The sequence below is a fragment of the Eptatretus burgeri genome, chromosome 18 (assembly GCF_056783735.1).
Source record: "Eptatretus burgeri isolate ZD-2024b chromosome 18, Ebu_testis_v1, whole genome shotgun sequence".
Lineage (NCBI taxonomy): Eukaryota > Metazoa > Chordata > Myxini > Myxiniformes > Myxinidae > Eptatretus > Eptatretus burgeri.
This window is the reverse complement of record NC_140978.1, coordinates 47,579,890-47,597,389: the sequence shown is the minus strand read 5'-3', so window position 1 is coordinate 47,597,389 and position 17,500 is coordinate 47,579,890.

The window sequence follows — 17,500 nt, the reverse complement described above, 5'->3', positions numbered from 1 at the left end:
TGGTTCGTGCAAGCGATCGACAAAAGGCGTGGACGTGAAGGTCGACGAGAACGTCATTCCATTTCCTGTTCCCTTGTCCCTGAAGGGGAATTGTGGAGAGTTGCGGTGATTGTCCCTGATCAGAGGTTTTGTTCGTTCGTCCGAGCTGTCGAGCGGACCACACGAGCGACGCGCGGCACAAGCTCACGGACCACGCCGGAGGGACTCGGAGTTACGGTCGCCAAGGACTCGACGCGCTCAGGGAAGTCGCGACTTCCTTTTCTTTTGGGGTTTTGTGTAAATGTCTGTGGGTGGCGCCAGTCTTGTAAAGTCGAACTGTTTAAGTGTTCTAATAATTATATTCGGTTTAACTCTTTCCCTGCTTCCTTTTGACTGTATGGCTGTATATACATGCTTGCGTGTGTGTGTGTGTAATAAAGTGCTTGCTTGTTGAACTGTTTTCCCGTTTTGCTTAGTCTTTTCTTATATTGAATCTCCATCTTGCATCACGTAAGGGATTGGTAGTGGGTTTAAAACACCCGGTAATTAATCGGAACCGTCAAGGCCGACGATAACTCCGCTCGGTTATACCTGTAAGACAGAACGAACCGCTTAAGCGGTTCGTGTCCGGAGTCGGCCTGTGGCGTGGTCCCATCCCTCGGGAGATTACCCGCGCGAGTTCTTAGGTATATCGACATTCGGCGATTCACCCTATTTCGCGCGGGTAGACTGCGGACTGGGTGGTGGTGGGGTTAAACCCCCACCCGTGACTGGCTCCTGGCGGTAGTTCCCGGATGGTCACGACTGAATTGTCCGTTCGGGTGGGCAAGGCAGCCGCCATTCGAGTCAAGCGGCCGATCGCACGGCGGCGGGTGCGAATTCGTAACATTGGTGTCAGGAGTGGGATACAAACTCTCCCGTCACCAAGCTAAATTAATGGGAATCGGTTCAGGGGTGAGTGGAGCGACCCCCGATTCCCTCCAAATTACGAGCGAGTTAAATTTAATCTCTTTCGAGAAATAAGATGGAGTCTCAAGGCGGGCGGGAGCCGGGGGTAGATATGGATTTAGAATTGGTAAAATCCATGGTCCAGGATGAAATCCCCATGCAGGACATTCCCATTGCAATGCAGGAACAATTTCCCCCCCAACTGAACCCAGAGCCCGAAATGGGCGCGGCAGTGGCTGCGGTGTATGACACCTCCCCTCCCCCTCTCCGCCAAACCCCCCCCCGATCCTGGCCGAATCGGCTCAGCCGAGTGTACCCGACATGGCCCAGCTATGCGCCATGCTGGCGACAATGAATGCGAACATAAACAGCAAAATAGATGGAGTGAATAAACAAATGGATACAAATGCAAAGGAAATAAAGGAAGAATTGAAGGAAGAAATAAAAAACAACATGGAGGCAAATACGCAAATACTGCGGGGTGAAATGCAGCGCGTGGGGCGATGCCTGCAGGCGGGCATGATGGCGGCGCCACGTGCTGGAGCGAACGAGCTGGAGGGGAGTGCAACGGCTGTCAGGCCCGCAATGGAGGCGGGTGAAGAGAAAATAATTCGGGAGACGCGTTGTGCGAGGGTAGTGACAGAGAAAGCAACAGTGACGGTGACACAGAGGGAAAAACTAAATGGGATGACTGCGACGTGTGAGAAGAGACACGAGGTGACGACGAAGGAAATAGAATTAACAGACACGAAGGGAGACGCAGGAGATAAAAGAAATAATAGTGGAGACAAGGGAGGTAATGGGTGAAGTGTTGACTGAGTTGGCAGAGACACGGGAGATAGAGGGTGAATTGGACGGGGTTAAGGACGAGCACACACACACGGAGGTCATGAAGGATAATGGGGGCGAGCTCGCAGACCGTGTTGGGACCCGGTGCAAGCAGTTGGATAGCCTCCTTCGGGAACGGAGGGAGACGCTATGCTCCCTTGAGGCGGATCACGACCAGGTGGGTCTGGTCGTGCCGAGCGAGGTTGAGGGGGCGAGTGCTGCAGATGGGTGCACGAGGAGCTTGGGGGGTATGGAGGCCCCGGAACCTCTTGTAGTGGCACTAATCCCCAGTGAGAATGTTCCTGTGTGTGTGTTCACGAGTGTGGCAAAATGCGTGCGGCAACGCACGCATAGCGTGGATGAAAGGCGTTGTGTGAAAGGGACCCCGTGTGTGAGTGGTGTGGTTGCGAGTGTGCCGGAGTGCGTGCCCCCCAGCACGCATAGTGTGAGTGAGACCCCCTGTGCAAGTGAAAGGTTGAGTGAGTGAGCGGCCGAGTGTGAGAGGAACAGCGTGTGTAAGGTCGCTGTATGTGAAGGAGATGATGGTCGGCACGCGGGAGCACGCAGCCGCGTCTCCCGGTGTGAATGTAATGGAGTGGAGTGTGAGCGTCGTGACACGTGGGAGCGCGTGTGTTGAATGGAGACGATGACGGCGACAGATAAGGGACAGAGGCCGGGTTGCGGCCGTAGTTGGATTGGGGACCACGCCGGGTTTACACGGCGGCGAGTGAGAGGTTCGTGCTGTGGTACGCACGAGGCCGCCACGTGCGCGCTTGCGGGAGTGAAGCCCAGTCCAGAAACGCACGCGGTGGATTTGCAGATCCTGCGGATGGACAAAGGTTAGGCAGGATTACGGATTTGGACCGGATGGGTTCTCCACGCGGGCGGGTGTGTGAAATACAATGGGCAGAGCACATGCGTTCACGTGGGGAACCCCTCGAAACGCGAGGCTTGTTTTTTTTTGATGCGCCTGGTGACGTCATGGCTGCGTGTATGGTTGGAATCCGGCAGGAGGGTGAATCCCTGCCGGATGGTACCGTCCAAGAGGGACGAGGGACGCGAACAGCTGCCATGACGTCACGCCAAAGCTGCGCGGGGCTGTGAATTGCCGCGCTGGTGCGCAGGTTGTGAGTTTCCGCGCTGGTGATGCGCATTTAAAAAAAAAAGAACAAGCCTCGCTTCGGGTGAACAGAATTCCCGGGCAAGGGGTGGAAGACCCCTTGGCCTGGGCACAGGATACAACTAGTTCGGGGGAAGGGTTAGTGATAGTTAGACCGGCTTCATGGGGCAGGGGTAAGTCGTCATGGGGCCCGTGGAATGGATTCGGTAGAGGGATTGTAGTCAGATTTTGGATGGGAAATTGATTTTAAAGATTTGAGGACAGTGACAGACTTTGGATGTGTAGAGGGGACGTAGCTTAGCTACATAGTATTAAAAGGAACATGCTGTAGTGTAAGGGACGACGTGGGAGCACGAGGTAGTTAGGGGATAAGCAAGCAGGATGGAAGAGTTCAGCGATGTGTGAGTTGGAGGATTGTAAGGAAACTTGATGAGTGAGTGAGGCCAGCGAGCCTGTTTGTATGGAGTGATTCCCACCCAAGGGACACCGGGGTCAGTGTAGAGTGAGTTAGTGGGTTAGCTAAATTGAAAAATGGAGGTCGTTTTGCAGTTGGTGGGAGTGGAGGCTCGATACCTATTTGGAGGGGTGCAGGAGCCCTGTTGACGGGCTGGGAGCGTGGCTGCGAAAGGTGAGTATCGCTGAGTGGGTACCCCGGGCACCGGGCTAGTCGGCCGTGGTAGCCCAAGGGCCCATGGGGGGCGGGGATGGCGTCGTGGGCACGGGTGCGCACGCATGATGCGGGGGCCCAAGGCGCCATTAGCGCGTGGGCAGTGTTGTGGGCACGGGTGACCTACGGAAAGGGGCCCAGGAAGCCAGCCTGCCACGTGAGCGTTTCAGGGGAGTCGCCATGGAGGGCACTCCCCGGTGTTTAGAGAGCTGGTAGGCTCGGAGGCAGTGTAGTGCCCGGGGGTGCCATAGTAGGAGAATCGGCAGAGGGTAGTGCCTGCCAAGGGAGCCAGGCATCCCAGCCATGAGACTGTGAGGGCACGGAAGGAAAATTGGGGGGCGAGGCCCGAAATTTGCGAGGACACCAACACAGGCGACGGGAATCTGGGTTGTTAGAACCAGTAGATTAAGTGAGAGGTACTTGTTGAAAGCCCCGGGGTAGTTTAAGTGATGATGGTTAGGGTAGATTGGGAAGTGTACCCCTCCGCACCATCCATCCCTTCGCTCCTGTAGTGGGCCGCTGGACCCACTTTAGGTTTAAGATCGCTGAAGTCTGGGGAGGCCATCCTGGGGCTTGAATTGGGCCTCGACACAGGACGCTAGCCCTCCCTCATTCCCCTCCAGGAAGGGAACGTAGGGGTTGGGAGTAGGCTCGGAGAGGATAGGTTTTCTGAACAGGGACGTTAAAGGTGGAGGTGGAGACAGAAATGGGGCGGGGCACAGGGCGGAGCGAAGGGCGGAGCCGGCCCCTACAAAAGGGTGGGCGTGAAGAGTCGTTGTTGGTTGGTTGTTCCCTTGTCCCAGTTGGGGGCTGAAGGCTCTTGGTTCGTGCAAGCGATCGACAAAAGGCATGGACGTGAAGGTCGACGAGAACGTTGTTCCTTTTCCTGTTCCCTTGTCCCTGAAGGGGAATTGTGGAGAGTTGCGGTGATCATCCCTGGTCGGAGGTTCTGTTCGTTCGTCCGAGCTGTCGAGTGGACCACACGAGCGACGCGCGGCACGTGCTCGCGGACCACGCCGGAGGGACTCGGAGTTACGGTTGCCAAGGACTCGACGCGCTAAGGGAAGTCGCGACTTCCTTTTCTTTTGGGGTTTTGTGTAAATGTCTGTGGCTGGCGCCAGTCTTGTAAAGTAGAACTGTTTAAATGCTCTAATAATTATATTCGGTTTAACTCTTTCCCTGCTTCCTTTTGACTGTATGGCTGTATATACGTGCTTGTGTGTGTGTGTAATAAAGTGTTTGCTTGTTGAACTGTTTTCCGGTTTCGCTTCGTCTTTTCTTCTATTGAATCTCCATCTTGCATCACGTAAGGGATTGGTAGTGGGTTTAAAACACCCGGTAATTAATCGGAACCATCAAGGCCGACGATAACTCCGCTCGGTTATCCCTGTAATACGGAACGAACCGCTTAAGCGGTTCGTGTCTGGAGTCGGCCTGTGGCGTGGTCCCATCCGTCGGCAGATTACCCGTGCGGGTACTTAGGTATATCGACATTCGGCGATTCACCCTATTTCGCGCGGGTAGACTGCGGACTGGGTGGTGGTGGGGTTAAACCCCCACCCGTGACTGGCTCCTGGCGGTAGTTCCCGGAGGGTCACGACTGAATTGTCCGTTCCGGTGGGCGAGGCGGCCGCCATTCGAGTCAAGCGGCCGATAGGATGCCGGCGGGCGCGAATTCGTAACTATATATATATATATATATATATATTGGAGATTGGAATGGCTGGTTGAAATTTTATGCTGCTGCCCAAAGAGCAAAGCAAACCTGAATGCACTGCCAAGTAGAAAGCACAGTAAAACTGGAAGGCCACTCCGTAGAGCACATTCCTCCACCAGGCTGATTCGTTTACATTTGTATCCCACCGATAGGCCGGATCTGGATTCGGACCTGAACTAAAATTTAATCAGCATGTTCTTGTGACCTAACTAATTCACCCACCAAGTTTCGTCCGAATCCGTCCACAACTTCTTGAGATATCGTGCGACATATCGTTTTGGCCCTTTCACTCAATGGTGAATAAACACTTGAAAATTCTCAGATCCATATCTGGATTCGGATCTTCACCAAAATCGAATGAGTTCTTCATCGTCACATACCCAACCTGCTCACCAAGTTTTGTTTGAATCCATCCAAAACTTTTTGAGATATCCTGCTATATGTTTGTTTCAGTCCAAACACTCAATGGTGAATTACCACGTAAAAAAATTCTCGGATCCAGATCGAGATCTTCACCAAAATCGAATCATTTCATCCTTGTCACATACCCAAGTTCTCCACAAAATTTCGTCGAAATCTGTCCACAATTTTTTGAGATTTTTTTCACAAACAAACAAACAAACAAACAAGCACTCATCGACTGGTACTTACGAAATCGTCAACTTGACCTCTGACCTTGTCTAATAAAAGCTGTCTCTGGAGAAGGTAGCGACGCAAACCAGAAGTTTCTACGATGATTCTGTACCAAACCATCAAAAATCGAATGTTTTGGATGTTTGACCTCACTGTGACCTTGACCTTTGACCGATTTTGACCAAAATCTAATCAGCGCTAGCCACTACCCTCCTGAATCACGTGGTGTAATTTGACATGGGCAGCTTCTTCCGTTCTCGAGTTATCTGTACCAAACCATCAAAAATCGAATATTTGACCTCACTGTGACCTTGACCTTTGACCGATTTCGACCAAAATCTAAGCAGCACTCGCCATCACCCTCCTGAATCACGTGGTGTAACTTGACATTGGTAGCTTCTTCCATTCTCGAGTTATCGTGCCTACAAACAAACAAACAAACAAACAAACAAACAAACAAACAGAAACGGAAGTCATCAATATACTTACGAAATCTTTAGATTTCGTAAGTAACAAGCAGTCATAGACTAGTACTTACGAAATCGTCAACTTGACCTCTGACCTTGTCAAATAAAAGCTGTCTCTCGAGAAGGTAGCGACGCAAACCAAAAGTTTCTATGATGATTCTGTTACAAACCATCAAAAATCGAATGTTTTGGATGTTTGACCTCACTGAGGCCTTGACCTTTGACGGATTTTGACCAAAATCTAAGCAGCGCTAGCCATCATCCTCCTGAATCACATGGTGTAATTTGACATTGGTAGCTTCTTCCGTTCTCGAGTTATCGTGCCTACAAACAAACACACAAACACACAAACAAACAAACAAGCCGGTAGGCGACGAGGGATTCGCTCGGATCGAAGCGCTGGATACAATACTTTTCATTCTGACCGATCCACCGACGAAGATTCATTGCCAAGACGTATTGGTTCACATACAATTGTTCCTCTGCCTGGCAAGATTTTTCGTATTGCGTATTTTGCCAACTGGCAATCCTCATAAAAAATGACGGTAAATAGACACCCTATTTTTGAAGGACTACCATTTGAGAAACAATGGGTTTGCTGGTTTGTGCTGTGGAGCCTCGCGTTGCAGACACACACACACACACACACACACACACACACACACACACACACACACACACACACACACACACACACACACACACACACACACACACACACACACACACACACACACACACACACACACACACACACACACACGGAAAACCCCATAAACTTCTCTCAATGCTCTTGTTTGACCACACCTCCTGAGCCACACAATATTTATCATAAGCCACGCCCACTTTCATACGCCACTCCCACTTTAAATAATAAATAATTGGAGGTGGTGTGTGGGTCGTGGAATCGTTTTCGGGAAATAAATAAATAAGTAATTGAAGGTGGTGTGTGGTTCGTGGAATCGTTTACAGAAAATAAATAAATAATTGGAGGTGGTGTGTGGGTGGGGAATCGTTTACGGTAAATAAATAAATAATTGGAAGTGGTGCGTGGGTCGTGGAATTGTTTTCGGTATATAAATAAATAATTGGAGGTGGTGTGTGGGTGGGGAATCGTTTTCAGTTAATAAATAAATAATTGAAGGTGGTGTGTGGATCGTGGATTGTTTTCGGTAAATAAATAAATAATTGGAGGTGGTGTGTGGGTGGGGAATCGTTTACGGAAAATAAATAAATAATTGGAGGTGGTGTGTGGGTCGTGGAATCGTTTTCGGTAAATAAATAAACATATTATTAGAAATCCACAAAGACAGAAATGCCGGTGATTCCATTTATTTTGGATCCTTTTCACTTTGGTCAATAACGTTTGGATCGAGGAGAGATCGAAGGTGGAACGACGGTGTAGTTCCTTCCAAACTCTGTATACACACCTTAAATGACGGTAAATAGACACCCGATTTTTGAAGGACTACCATTTGAAAAATAAAACCTCAATCAAAAATCGGCTCAAGTAAAATTTTCTAAATATCTCAAAGTGTTTAATTCCGAAGTCTCGTTTCTGTACATTCAAAACTGAAGGACAAGTATTGAAAATACTGTACGCGGTTTTTCGGCTGCTGCACAGCAAAGGGTGGTTGCTGGGCAACGAAATTTAAATGCGCACATTCCCAGTATATATTCCACCTGTTGGCAAAGTTTCATCGTAATCGGTTCGCTGGTTTGTGCTGTGGAGCCTCGTGTTGCAGACACACACACACACACACACACACACACACACACACACACACACACACACACACACACACACACACACACACACACACACACACACACACACACACACACACACACGGAAAACCCGACAATAAGGGATATCTCGCATATATCGCGAATCCAACAAACACACAAACACACAAACCCATAAACACCTGTCCGTAAATTATAGTTAGGATATACAGTGTCCACAAAGTCTTGTTCTGGTTGGTTGTAATAAAATTTTAAAACAGGAACAACACTCGGTGGACACTGTATATTTCCATTTATACTGTGGAAAACACCAAGAGAGAACAGTAATTTATTCACTTCATTTTGCTGTCCACACGAACCATCGGCTTTTTAAAAAAAATTGACCATTTAATTGGACGGTGGGTTGCTTGAAAATGAACTTTGATAACCACTGGTGTCTGATTTAAAAATTCAAGTCCACGAAAGGCTCGAGTCAAATTTGAGTCCATCATGCTTTTCCTGCTCAGACTTGAACTTGTGTAGATTGTTAAATTTGAGACTCGGGTCCAATGTAAATATGACTGAGTCCATACCCTTTTCCAAAACGTTGATGCTGTAAAAGCATTCTCGTGGCAATGGATACATTGGCTGGTTTATCATTGCCTTCCCAGTGGTCAGTCTGGGCAGGAGTTTTGGATTTGATTCGGGTACCAAGAGAGAACGGCCTCCTCATTGCAAACCAACACTGTGGGATCTTGAATATCCGGCAGCAGCAAATGCTGGAAAAGGAGACACCTGCTGAATACATGGACAGCACACTCCTTGGTACAATGGCTTGTCTGTAAAACACCAGCATGATAGTTCATCGTCAGGTCAGGAATCGAACCTCATCGAGACAACTCAAAGACGAGTACACTATATTTGAGCCATCCTGTCAGCCCCTATATGTAATATTGTAACGTTTGTAGTCGGGGTAGATGCCTCGGAACATAGAGTAATGCGGTCCATGTACGAGTCGATAGCCCATCTCGATGTGACTGAGTGGGGAGACATAGCTTAAGAATTGTCTGTTTCAATGTGAACCATACGAAAGGTGGTGCGTCGTAATAAAGAGTGAGGGATTAAAGGTGAAGACAATTGTACGTATAACCTCTTGCAATGTCCCACCGGGTAAGGCCGAGGCAAAGTGAGTGGAGGAACTGTCATCGCCTCCCAAAGGGGGGAGTTTTGGGATCGGGTTTTCTGAGGAGAGTTGGAGTCGTCGTCTCTCAGTCGAGTTGGTTGGGCGTGAAGCAAAGGAGAGAGAGGACAATCGGGGTTGTGCCAAGGGAGTTGGTGTACAACCTCAATGATGGAATTACTCAGAGCCGGGACCGTTCATCCCGAGGGATGGTCCAAGCTGTCTTTTAAGGCGCTGCGCTCAATATTACTTTGCTTTTATCGTCCTCCAAGGTCGCCCAAATGATCCGAAGCGACGGCAAACAAACACGGAAAGCAGATGGCTGAAACACGCTCTTACCTTTAAAAGGATTTTTTTTAATCGTAAAAAGCACAAGGAAGAGTGTCGACAAGACACAATAAAAATGTAACAAACCAAACGAGTCAAAAAGGAGAATGGGATGTGCAGACTTATGTCTATACAATCCATCCATCCATTGGAACCATACTCTGTGTAGAGCGTTGTTGCTGCCTCAGCAGTCTCCTTGGCTATTGGGCACAATCCTGGATGGGTCACCACTCTGACACAGTATACCAGCAAGCTGGCACTCATTTTGACAACCTCGGAAGAATGACAAGCAGAGTCAACCCCACCTGGTATTAATTCAACAGCAGAGCAGGATTTGAACTCAGGATCCGAGGATCCCAAGCCCACCACACTAACCATTAAGCCAACACCAGGTGCATATATACAATGAGGAGAAATAAAAGCTCAAATCCTAATCCAGTAGGCACCACAGATTTCATTTTCACAACAATACACCAAGAAAAAGAGCAATTGGAGATTGCAGACCCTCACCATGACTTATTTTGTGTGGTGTATTTTGTCTGGCGTTTGTGTACTGGTGTGTTACATAATTAGACATAACTATAACTGCCACTTTATAACTGCAGGAAGTGATGACTGGGTACCAAGACATCCCGCTTTGATGCAACCCTGCTTTGATCGGACACCTGACCCATTACGTCCTCTTTAGTCAATTGAAATCAAAATGGGATTTAAATTAATTCAAATCAAATGAAAGACCAAATGGGTACAGTATTGCATTGGAGTAATCATAAGGAACGCAAACAAGCAAAAAGCAAAGATGGAGTCATCAGGAGGAACCTGGATAGGATTCGGGTTTCAGCTGCTACTCCTCTACCCTCAAACCCATCCAGGCATAGATAGCCAAGTGAGCCTTATTCAAAAAAATTAGGTGACGGTCATCTCTATAATACGACAAGTTCTCAATGTTCAGTTCAGGTAACCGCGAAACAGTCCAACCTAACCGTTTAGATTGAAATAGTTCACAGAGATACTCTAGGATAATACTACTAATGACATAATTAATAAATATGTATTGTTCATTTAGTACCCAGATTAACACATCAGAATCACCAGTAAGTGCAATACGTGGTTTTCCGGTCCGTCCACTCTCTGGGGACATTTCACTTCCGGTTGTAGAAAAAAAACGAAAAAATAGGCTTAGCTCTCGGAGATTTTGATAATCCTGTAGATTATTCTTCACTGATTATAATGCAACTTTCAGAATGAAAATTGGTCAAGTATTTATAGAGATATTGAGGTTTGAAAAATCGTTAGAGCAAGCAAATTCATTAATTATTAATTCCACAGAAGTTTCGTGACACTGCACAAAGTAACAGGTCAGGTATGAAAAAACATTTTGTATGCCAGATTCATTAATTCATTAATTATGGAATGTACTCATTGATATATTAATCAGAAAGCCCGAAGCATGTCGCATAATTTATCACTTACCCCCTCATCCGGAATCCGTGGCCTCGCCCCACAGCCTGCAGCCCTATGTCCGCCGGTGATTATGTTAGATATTGGCACGATCGAGAGGAGCCTGCGAATTATCCCTGCTGATGCACTGAATTGATGCAATCGTTCGGCCAGAATATTCGTTGTCAAGATGTTGCGTGATTAAATCACCAATACAGTCACTTGAATTTATACCGCCGACATACTTCTTAACAATCACCTTCGCCCCAGAAACCACAGTCAATCTGAACCACGCTGGCCACTGCCCAGACGCCATGACCGGACTACTGCGCAGTTCTACTACGCAGTTTGGTTAAAGATGACTCGGCATTATGGCGCGCGCGCACGAAATTATATTTTGAAAATAAATGCCGACGTTTACATTTCGGGTTTTGAAACTTTTGCATCTTCGGTGGAAAATGTAAAAATATAAAAGGCTAAAAATGTGTTTTATATTTATATTTCATTTCTCCTTCCTTCCTTCTTTGCGAATCGCATCGGCGTTTTTGACCATCTTCTAGATCACGTGACGATCAAACGGGAAGGAAATTCAAAAATCTGTCCAGTTAGATACAAGATAATATTTTTTACTATCATAATCAATAAACAGTTGCCGAATATCTTGTAGAATGGCAGACAAGATAGGTTTTGAAAATGGCGATTTTTATAACTTACGTGACCTCGTGACCTCGTCCCTGACCTTGAACCCAGACAAAAGCTATATCGTTGAGCAACACTCATCGACCTCTACCCACATACTAAGTTTCAAGATCGGAAAGAAAAATTGACGGACGTATGGACGGACGGACATTTGGTTCGGCTTTATTCGGTCATCTCGGTAGAGATGACCTAAAAAAGGAAAAAAAATAACCCACATTCAAAATATTAAATAATTATAGCTGCACCACGATGCATCCGATCAGGTTGAAAATGAAATCATATATTCCCCATCACTACGAGATCATAACTGTGAAGTTTCACTTCGATTAAGCGGTTCAAGAGAAATAAATTTTTTTAAAGATTTTCGTTCAGATATGGCTGCCAGACCATGTAACCTATCAATTATTCATGAACACCCTGGTATCCCCAAGGCTTGGAGAACATGTGTGAAGTTCTCCTCGATCTGTCCAGCCGTTCTGGAGAAGAAGGTTTTTAAAGGTTTTAGGCCAAATGCAATATGGCTGCCAAACCATGTGACCTCTGACATCAAAGGTGGGAACATTTTTTTCCTCATGGATAGGGGGTCATAGATGTAAACGTTTGCCTTGATCTGTTCAGCCGTTTCAGAGAAGATTTTTGAAGGTTTTAAAAATAAATAAATATATATGGCTGCCGAATCATGTGACTGATGTCATCAAATTTTTTTGTTGACCAATTTATCCGAAGATGACCCTCAAAAAATGTTCGTACTGATTGGATGTAGCGTTCTACATATGCAATTTTGACGTCATAATGAAGAGACCTATGACATCATCCAAAAGTCACACTTATTCCTCATGAATAAGTTTCAATTTTTTTACATTCAGCAATTTTGGAGATAGAGGTCCAACGTTTTTCCTTCTTTCCAATGTGGCTGCTACACCATGTGACCTATGAGCATAATTATCATGAAAACGTTGAACATGAGTAGTCGCACAAATGGTGAAAATTGTGTCAAATGGATAAGCGGTTGCAGAGAAAAAAAAGAGAAAATTAACATGGATGGACGTAGGTATAGACAACCCGAAAACATAATGCCTCCGGCGACTTCATCGGTGGAAAAATAAAAATAGACAATTTCACCATTTTTGTGTGTGGAGCAAGCAAATAGTTCATTAAAATATGAAGAGTCAACTTCCATGGAGTAAAATCAACTCTGAAACAGAGCTGATTAAACACAAATGGAGTTATTTGTTAAATTTTCTTCTATCCTCAATAATTATTTTGATATAGCAAACAATACTGTAATTGAATATCTCTGAAACCAAATGCATTTAAAAATCTACTTGGTTAAAGGCCTCTTCATGGTGTTCAGATGATATACAACGTTTGTTTGTGCAAATGCAGAAGCAGTCGGTAGAATCTGTTCAGAGCTGTTGCACTTCTGCAATCTTCGCAATGCTGCATGGGCCCCACCAACAGGTCACACAAATGTGCATGAAGGCTTTGTTGGTTTCAAAATGGCAACTTCACCAAACAACTCATCTTCTTATCAAGGAACGTGGCCCTTGTGACCAACTGGTTTGTCATTCAGTTCAAAAACAGTCAATATGGTGGTATTCTCTTCCCAAACAGCTATGAACTTATGAACTGTATGACAGACAAATACCACTAATAACAGAACTTCTGAGATCAACAATAATCTGTGTGTGTGTGTGTGTGTGTGTTTTCTCCATAACTCCAAAAGCATGAAACCTATCAGCCTGAAACTTTGCATACATACGAAGGGAACTCCAGGAAGTGCATGAGCGAAAGTTCGATATTTGGGTTAATTAAAACACCCATTTGAAGATAATTAATGGTCGAATATAATTATATTCTTTATCATGCGCATCCTCAGCCACCTCACCCACCCACGATGGGGTCTGAAGGCGCAACCTTGGTTCCCTAGCTGGGGTCTTAATTCACCATTTTGTTCGGCCTGCTCAACAATGCCTAGTTTGATAGTTTCTTTACAATGATAGTTTGTTTTTTCAGTTTTCTCACTCATTGTCGAATGCCTGTTCATCATAGCAACGAATCCCTGTGGACGTTGCAATGCTGATAAACGCATGGAGATGCCAGCATTTGTTGCAATATTTCATTTCCACACATGTAATAACCTCGAGAATCCCTTAAACTGAGCTGAGTTACAAAACTTAAGCTCCAGAATCGAACTTAGAAGCAATTCCGACTGCAAAAAAGTATTCATTAGTCCAATTTGGACATATTTCATATTTTGGGCATCTTTAAGATGACAGTTCGGAGATTGCTATCGCTTGCCAATCGAGCTGTTCCTTATCAACCGTTTCGTTGGAGTGCTTAAGTCACTTGTCGAGTGCTCTCCAATATTGGCACTGCCACTGAATACTGTATCGATCGACTTGAACAAAGGTCAGGGGCCACTCAAGAGCTTTGGCCACCGATTCTTCTGCGGTGAAACAGGCGATGGCTGGCTCGCTGAAAATGTGGAATTTTATTTTACACCATGTTTCCCCTTTTTGTGCTTTCTTCTATTTTCCGACCCATCACATTGGCATTGATAAATACAAATAAAAACTAGAAGGGCCCTCGGTGGAACACATACCTCCGCAAACATAATGACTGATCCACGAGAACATATCGGGCCCAATACATTTTTGAAATATCATGTTATATCGTTTTTGGCACTACCTCTCATTATTAGTGAAGAATCACTTTAAAAAATTAAATAATGCAGGTATCCAGATAGGGATTAGGATGTTCACCAAAAGTGAATCAATTTGGTGTGAATTTGGTGTGAACCAAAAGTGAATCAAACACACCCAATCTCATCTGCCAAAATCCCTCTCTCTCCCTCCCAACCCTAACCACCTCCTCTCTCCCAACTTCCGACCCGATATATACATAAATTTCTAGACAAATATATATATATATATATATATATATATATATATATATATATATATATATATATATATATATATATAAACATAAACATAAACATACACACACACACACACACACACACACACACACACACACACACACACACACACACACACACACACACACACACACACACTGTTATGGAAATGGCCCTTATTGGACTACTAAATATAGGATTAGCTCAGATCCCCCATTAAATGCATGTATAGTTAGGTTGTTTGGTAAAATGGACGTTATATGTGTCGGGAGGTGTAAGAGGCTGTATTATTGTTGTGCAGTGGTGGTGGAACGAGAGCTCCCTCTTCTTCTTCCCCATCCCGGACGAGGCCCCGCCCATTCGGCTGAGAGGGTGTGGCAAAAAAGAGGAAGTGACGTGAAGGGGAGGAGTTTGTCGGCTTCGCTGAGGAAGGTGTGCTCATGGTTCGAAGCGAACGAACGAAAAAAAAAACTGGAAAAGAGAGAAAAGGGTTGAGTGTGTGCAAATAGTCGCTCTCGAGGCGTGCTCGGGATTCAAAACGAGTGAAAGAGAGAAAAGGAGATGAGTTTTGAGAAACGGCAGTCGGCTTTGAGAGGCTGCTTGCACGTCGAGTCTGACTTTTTGGACAGTGGGAGAGGCGGCCTGCACGTCGAGTCGGCGATTGACTCTTATGGGGAGGTGATCGACAGGTTCGCCTGCATCTGGCCGCGGAGCCTCCTTACTTACTCACCTCACGGCTCGACACATTTGTCGATCCACCTGTGGAGCTCGGCACCTCAATTTGGGCCTTGTCTGGTGCACAGGCCAGGCCTGGATTTGTACGCTGGACCTTGAGAGAGATCAGCTGAGGCCCATCGTCGATCTGACGGTCTTGTGCCATCAACCTTACGCGGGGTCAGAGCGCGCGGGGACCGCGTGCAGTGCGGAAAAGAAAGAGGACGGCGCTGCCATCTTGCCACTCGGCGCGTTCGAGCTGGGAGCTTGAATCCGTGGACATCCGCTTGTTACGAGCGACATTCGTGCTTTTGACACTGTCCTCTCGTCCATGAGACATCACCAAGTACTTTGTCTTGCATGCATGCTGTCTGTCTGTCTTTGGCTGCACGTGTTGTATAAGGCATATCTCGGTAGCGACCCCCTCGAAACCTGTAGTCCGTGGTTCCCGAGTTAAGAACGGGTTGAGGATTGTTAATAGAAACATTGTCGTGAATCTTGCTTGCGTTGTGTTCCCCGATGTTCCCCAATAAATCTGGTTGGTTCGTATGAAGTTGCCGCTATGGATTAATTTGTGTCGCGTCGAGGAACGATTCGTTCGATTGGCATATAAAACCAAAATTGTTACAGACTGGCAGAAAACGCTCGGCATCTGACACAACCAGTCTGTAACCGGGGTTCTATTTCCCCAAATGGTAAGGTACAAGAATTACATTGGTATCGCAATTGAAGACCCATGACAAGCCGGCCAGCATTATAAACCCTGGGGACAGTGGTGGTGAGGGTGGCACCAAGGATCAGGTGAGAATCCCGCCACCCCTGATCCGAAACAATATATATGTATATACGTATATGTACAAACAAACATACACACACATAAATATACATATATATAAATATATATATATATATATATGTTAATATATATTATATATATTGTTACGAATTCGCGCCCGCTGGCGTGCGATCAGCCGCTTTCCACTAATAGCGACCGCGTCGCCTACCGGAGGGACAATTCAGTCGTGACCCTCCTGGAACTATCGCCAGAAACCAGTCACGGGTGGGGGTTTAACCTCACCACAGCCCAGTCTGCATTCTACCCGCGCGAAATAGGGTCACTCGCCGAATATCGAAATACTGTACCAAGGTACTTGCGTGGGTAACCTACCGAGGGGCCGTACCTCGCTGCAGGTCGGCTTGGGACACGAACCGCTAAACGGTCCGTTCCGTTCTACAGCGACAACCGAGCAGGTGTTATCGCCGACCTCGACGGATCCGATTCTCCTTACCGGGTGTTTAAAACCCAACTAATTATTCCACGATGCAAGATGGCATTTTCAATGGGGAAAAGACGCAACAAACTGGGAACATTTCAAAAGCAAGCACATTTATTATTTACACACAACACAAGCAAGGAATCATGCACGTATGTAGAAGCAAGGCAAATAGAAAGCAATTCAACCGAATATGTGCAAGGATCATGGACAGTTACTTATACAGTCGTTACTTAACAGGACACGGCGCCACCAACATTCGTTCAAAAACAAGAAATGGTCACCCCCAAAGACGAGGGTGGTAGACAGGGTCCGCAGACCTTTATGGCATGGGACCTGGAGGACCGAACTGGTCCCGTGAGACCGTAGCCGGTTACCTGCACCCTCAAGGTGCCTCGGTGGTCGGCGAGTCGCGACGTCCCGCTCCCACGACTGTCAGCATGGTCGCGCCTGGTTCCGTGCCACCCACGTGGCCGGCAAGCTCTCTCTGGCGCTCCTCGTCCGGATGCGCAGGTCCACCACACAGCCGGCACTGCTGCGCCTTCTGTCCGCATCTCCCACCAACAGGCCGCTCACAGGACCACGAGCGCAGGAACCAAGCGAGGAAGAAGAAGAAGAACTGGACCACCAGGGAGGCAGTGCAGGAGAGACGCATAAACCACGGATAGAGAGTGAGCCTCGCGTGCGGTCCACCCTTTATAGCGTGGGGCTCCGCCCGTCGCTCCACCCCGTTCTCGGCTCCACCTCCCTTCGAGGCGCTTCTCGAAAAGGGGCATTTCTCAACTCCGACCGCCTCACTCCACGTATCCACCAATCGCGAGCGAGCCGCCTCGCCCTTCTTGTCACACCAGCCTCAGAG